Here is a 7,056-nt window from a genome sequence, read left to right on the forward strand (position 1 = left end):
AAATGGTATGACTATGATTCCAATCTCAACTTCCTCCCAACGGAGTAAGTGCACCAAATGCAACTTGATAGAGCAAACCCCTCTAATGGATACAAAGATGACGTAGATGACAATCCTGAACTGTAATATAAATTAGTTTCTAGGCTGTGTACGGGTGCAAGTTAAAGAAGGGTCAAATAAAATAAGGGCCCTTCAATCCATCTATTTTAATTACACCAACCTTCAAAGACCAAAAAGATAGTCAATTTATTCCCAGAGCAAAACTAGTATTTAATTTAAATTAAAAAAAAAAAAAACTACTTTTCTACCTAAGTTGAAGTAACCTAATTCAATTTATTCTGCAATAAAAAGGAATGGTTAGAAGTACTAAGAAAGCTCACACCATAACCAAATGCAGCATTAGTTAATTCCTAGCTTATATGCCCTATAATTGATACTCGATACATGTCAGCATAACACCTTTAGGATCTCTAATTCCAAGTACTATTTATCATATTACAAAACTAAATCAACCACCACAAAATTACTAGTGTCATATGCCATATTACATTGCCATATATTAAGTTACATCATCACAATAAAGCAATTAACGGCCACTACAACATCAAAATAAATCATTAAGAACCGCTACAGCAACAACATAGCCATAATTTTATCACATTAGAGGTATCCAAACGTTAGATGATGACTCCTGCACCAAATTACATGATATTATTCAATAATATCTATACTTAAAAAAATATATAAAAGATTCTAATGAGATTAATTAAAGAATTTCATAACCACAACTAATTAAGGAATCCTTGTCACACGGCTGTGAAGGGAATACTTGATGTAAAGTTTTTAGCACCTAAGCGTAGAGATACATGAGAGCTCTGAGATTTGCCAATATCATAACAAATAATTTGAATATAGTAAATTTTGATAAACAAATGATTCTACCATTATATATTTTCTTTGATAATTTACCTTGTGAAGGCACTTGTGGTGGTATCGGTGATATGTAATGATACATCTAGGATAAATAATTTGGTGGATAGAAATTACCTGGGTATACTTATATACATAATACAATTTTGATTTCATTATGATTCAAAAATTAAGCAAATAAAAAATATGTATCTGATTTGATAAAGAGAGATTTGGTATGGCATTTGAAGGGACTGTTAGACAGAGTGTTATCGGGGCATCTAACATAATACTTGATTTTTTTTTTTGATAAAAGCTAATCATTTGTAGAAGTCTGATGTGAATACATGCAAAAGAATCAAAAAATAAAACATCCTTAAAAGACCAAAGGATCAACCCCAGATCAGTCCATAAAAAGATCTCTAGTGTGCTTCGCAACATAAGCCGCGATCCATCAGCTACAGTATTAGCCTCCGAGAAGATGTGCCTAATAGAGAGACATGCACACCCAGCTAGTAAAATAGAAATGTCCCGCAGGATATGATGAGAGATAACTCCCTGCATGCTCTCCTGTATCCAGGATAGCACCATAGCAAAATCACCCTCAATGACTATATGACACTATCCCAGCCCATACAGTCTGAAGCTCCACCTCTGAAACTGAAGGCTCCAAAAGCTGGCATCCTCCCGCTATGATCAAGCTAGAATTAGACCCATGGATTACAAAGCCAGCACCTCCAAGCTTGCTACGGATGCACCATCAAAGTTGACCTCAAGGTATTTCAAAGGAGAGGGCTCCCAAGTGATAAACGCCTATCGGATCACTCTATAAGCAGGGTGGGAGTCTTAGGTCTCCAAAGATCTTGAAGTCATATTGATCAACTTCGCCACTAGGGTGATGGCTCTTTTCAAGACCTGATACTTGGTTGAGTAGTAGATTTTTGAATATATATGTGAGGAAGATCTAGCAGTCTTCTTTCTTTTTTCTACATCATCAAAGTATATTCTATCAATAATAAATGATTTAAATATTAAAAGAATATCTAAAGATTGATTGCTAATAAGTGAAAAGCTGCTAAAATAAAGTGTTACTTATTTGGCCTTAGGTTGAACTTTTTTCTGCACTTCTCAAAATAGCCTTTAAGTCGATCATTTGAAACTCCTTTGGGCTTCACATATAGAGGATCTAACAGTGGAGTCTCATCATCCTCATGAGTACCATCATCATCCTCTTTGGCTTCTTCATCCTCATGAGTACCATCATCATCCTCTTTGGCTTCTTTTTTCCTGACATAAGATTGTGCATTCGAACTCAATTTATTGAAGAAGCTTCTAAGTTCTTTTTCACTTGCCTTAAGAGAATCCCAAAGAATTCTCCTTTATTCTTCATGCCCTTAACTAATCATTACCAGGTTATAAGAATATCTCACTGCATGATTGCGATAAAATGAGTTCTATCTTAGTGGACTGTTGTGATGGCTCATCTTGCCTCAATCTATACACTATTGTCCTAACATTCTTCGTCCACCATTTCAAGATATAACTTTCTAAAAAATTTTCACATTCTTTTGGTTAAGCACTTTTAAAGCATATGAGCAAAGTATCCTCATTGTCTCAACTTTCTTATACATACATGTAACTTCCATGATAGATATGTTAAGTTACACATACTGAAGTTTTGCATCCCTCCCATGCATCATCAACTCAAATATAAAAATATTATCGTCATATGAAATTTCATGGCATGATATTGCGGCACACCTTTCAAGAAACTCTTTCTCAAATAACCCACAAATTTTATGTGTATAAACTTTAGATGTATGCTTCAAGGTTTCATTTTGTTTGATTACTCATATAGGGGCACTTTGAGCACAACAAAAATCCTCTTCAGATTCATTTCTACACCAATCTTTAACCAACTTTTTAAAGGCAAGAACAATTTTGTGAGAGATATTGATTTATTAGCTATGCCATTTAAAATATTATTGAAACTTTCACTCCTTTGAGATGATTTAATGCCACAATCAAAAGTATCCTTGTTTAGAGCTATGTACCACTTTTAATGTAGCAAATATAGTCTATTAAGCCACTTATGATTTTGAGTATTATACTTAGAAAGCATCTTAGCCCATATTTCTTCAAATTCCTCTTCTGATTGACATCCTTACAAAAATTTGTTAAACAACTGCTAGAAAGAACTACTAGAATTAAGGTTGCTGAAATGAGATGGTGCATTCTTGTGGATATGCCATAAACAAAGTCGATGGTATGTGTTTGGAAACACCTTCTCAATTACTTTTGCTATTGCTTGATCTTGATTAGTAAAAATAGTTTTTAGAGGGTGATCTCCCATCGACTCCAAGAATGTTTTAAACAACCATATGAAAGATGATGTTGTTTCATCTAATAAGAAAGCACGGCCAAATATAATGTTTTGCTAATGATGGTTAACCCCCACAAATAGTGCACAAATTAAGTTATATCTATTAGTTTGATAAGTAGCATCAAAAACTATTACATCTCCAAAGCAGTTATAGTACAATTCTAGATCTTCTATCCATAAAAAAAAAAAAAAAAGGTTTGGTCATTCTACCATCTTGATCAATCTGCACATCCCAATAAAACATGCCATCTTGATTTACTGTGCACTTGAAATGGTTTATAAGACTTTGAAAGTCTTCGACCTCAATTAGCATCATTTTTTGAATATTAATATAATTATAACAATCATGTTTTATAAATCTCATATTTTCAACTCCACCGCCCTCTTCGACCATATAGGAGTAGGCATGTTCGGATTTCTGTATTCACCATTGAATCAATTATATTAGCTTTTTCATAAGCTAGAGACCACGCCGACCTCAACAAATACCTCTCCTCAAGTTTAGCTAACTCATGATTATGATCAGGAATAAATCTAGTTATCTTCCACTATCGTTGCTCATCAATTATAAAACAAACCATTACTTTGCAATTGATTTTAGTACCCGACAGAGTGTAATTTATATTATTAAGTGAAGTGTCATCCTTCAGTCCTTCCTTTGAGTAGCAATAATCTTTTTGCTTAATTTTATTTGTCTTAAGGAAGTAATATTGCTTTCTTCACCGGTCACTAAAACCCAAGCGATGAGCATAGTCACAATATAATATATAGGCCTCCGCTTCACTATGTACAACCTGTCCCAATAAATCATGACCTGCCACCTGACATCTTAAAGTAATAATAAAAGATTTCTCATTTTTATCTAAATAATCTTTACAAGAGCGTACATCTTTTCCTTCCCTATCACTACCAATGTAAGTGGCATCTCCATCACTAGAAAGAAAAATATCATCTCCAACACTTTGAGGAGTATAACTAGAGCTTTTCATCACTATAGTTTAATTACAAATATTATAGCTTAGTTTTCAACAAAGAAACAAATTATTATGCTACAAGTGAATAGATATTAAAATAATCACTAACAAATAAAGAAACTATTATAACATAATTTTATCATATTTAAATAATAGATTTATTTATATGCAAAATCTTTGATAAATTTATCAAATATTATTAATCAATATGAGTTATTGATGAAAGTACTTATTCTCTTTTACAGGACATGGCATGCGTCAAACTAAGATTTAGTCCTTAGGCTTATAATATATTTCTCATAGATGGATTTAGTTTTTTTTTTTTTTAATAATGTGGGATTGATGTTATTAACAGAGAATGGCAATGTACGCAGGGGTAAGAATAAAAACAACAAGAGGCCCAACCAAACAAAATACAAGTGCACATGAACCCAATGGGCCCTTATATGCCCAAAGCAGATAAATACATGAAGTAAAGGAAATCCAAAAACTGAAACCATGAAATATATGGAGATTAAAAAACAAGGTGCTCATTTGGTAACCAAGATATATGCCCTACAAGTAGAAACCCAAATATACAATAGAGTACCAAAAGATAGCTGAACTGATATAAACTAAAATACTAATCTGTGCCCGAAAAAATGTAAAAAAAGCGGATAGGATGATTCTAAAATGCTGAACCAGGTGAAATCCATTGGAAATTGATCTAGTTATCCAAATCAAAGCACTTCTTCCTTCCTTCAATATAGCTTAGGCTCCTTGGTTCTTACCAAAAAAAAAAAAACTTAAAAAGCTAGGACATTACCTGAAGAGAAGATAGTAGGGAGGATGATGGTGGGTTTTAATCTCGTAGCGGTGTCAACATGCTATAAAAAAGTCGAGGAGGAAAGAGGCTCATGAGATGGCAAGGAGAGGATGATAAGGAAGGACAATAGAGGAGGCAAGTCATTGATGGTATCAATGTAGTGGGGTTGTCTCTGACGAGAAAGGAGGCCGGCGAGATGGTGAGTGGAGAGAGGATGGTGGGTAGAATGATGGTGTATTGTAAAAAGATTAAGAGAGAAGGCCAACAAGATGGTGGAGAGAGGTGAGAGGATGGTGGTTGGCTCCAACAAAGGAGGCCAAAGAGATGGAGATAAGAGAGGACTATGGAGGAGGCCGGCGGGAAAGAAGAGATGATCGGGGATGGAACATATGTAGGGCTTCATGAATTTTTTTTCTTTTTTCAACTTATTTTTTTTAATTCTAAAATATTTGATGGTAGAAATTTGGTGGCATCAAAAATTTCAAACTATCCTGCATTTCCTATCTTAAAAGTTAGTCAGGTTAACTTTTTGGCATCCGAAATCATTGAGATTTTTTTAATCTCACCACCCAATGTGTCATCCTTTCATTTGTTGGTTCATGGTACAGTTGTTAGAACAATTCTAATCAATAATTTCTCTAGTCGAATAGATCAATGCAAACACCATTTTGCCATGTCAAATAATTATGTTAGTGGGCACATTAGTAAGCCGCACTAATTAGCTATCTCAACATTTTTAAACATATCAGTTTGCTACATTAGCTCTTTGATCTATCATGAGCTCTTATATTGGCTCGTATTCTTTTATGTTAGATTCTATATTATCATATCAGCTTGATATATCAGTTTATTATTTTGGATTTTGAGTTGTTGAGTCAGTTCTTGATCTGCCATATCAACTTTTAAGCGGCTATGTTAGCTCCCGATATGTTATGTCAGATTCTATGCTATTACATCAACTTGACACATACGTCATATCAGCTTTTAGGATGCTACATTAACTTCTAATCTGCCATATCAGCTTCTAAGCTGCTTTGATAGCTCTTGATCTGCCAGTCTATATGCTGCTACATCACCTCTTGATCTATCACTTCAGCTTTTGAAATGTTATGTCAACTCCTAATCTACCACTATGTTAGCATTTGAACTGCTATATCAGCTCTTGGTCTATCACGTCAGCTTCTAAGCTGTTACTTCAGCTTTTGATCTACCATACTAGCTTCTGGATATATTTATAATCTAGTTTTCAAACTCCAATTGGCACCCGTAGTATCACCTTGAGTTTTTTTTTTTTGGAGGGGGGGTGTTAGCATAATTTTAAAGATCACGAAACAATCTATATCAGATCATAATATTTTTCTTTATTAGTATGATCCTATATGAGCCTATATTATTTTTCTTTATTAGTATGATTTTATTAAAGTATTTTTAGGGATCACGTAATAACTTATATCAATCCATAATATTTTCTCCTATTAGTATGGTCATATATCAACCTATATTATTTTTCTTGTATAGAATCTATATACTAGTATATATAACCCATAAAATATACCTAATTTAATGAAATAAAAATATACAATCATTTTTTTTTCTCTTTCTCTTGTTTTTCTCTTCTTCTGCTAATATTTTAACAAGTTTGATGGTACCTCCACTATATAGATAAGTGAAGGCAGATTTTGATGCTTCATGGTATGAAGGGAAGGCAGGGCCATGCTATATTATTCATGATCATAATAGTTAGGTGCTGCGAGCGGAATCCATCAAAGCTCAATCTTCTTCTATTTCGTTAGAAAATATATCCTAAAGTCAATCATTTAGGTTGTAGATGATTGTGCTTCATACATGTATATGAATTATAAAATGATAAATGTTATCCGACAGTTTCATCACAAGGAATATATTTTTTTAAATAGAACTCATATATTATGATGAAGTCCTTAAATCTACTTCTAAAATGATAGAGGAGGATTTATCTTGTAGTT

The 7,056-nt window shown here is 33.4% G+C and overlaps 1 pseudogene; it reads right to left on the reverse strand.

Moving 5' to 3' along the window:
* Positions 1 to 1,997: 1,997 nt before the first annotated feature.
* On the reverse strand, positions 1,998 to 4,281 carry LOC140852548 (protein FAR1-RELATED SEQUENCE 5-like; annotated as a pseudogene).
* Positions 4,282 to 7,056: the final 2,775 nt, after the last annotated feature.

This window comes from Elaeis guineensis, chromosome 11 (assembly GCF_000442705.2).
Source record: "Elaeis guineensis isolate ETL-2024a chromosome 11, EG11, whole genome shotgun sequence".
In the NCBI taxonomy this organism is placed as follows: Eukaryota; Viridiplantae; Streptophyta; class Magnoliopsida; order Arecales; family Arecaceae; genus Elaeis; species Elaeis guineensis.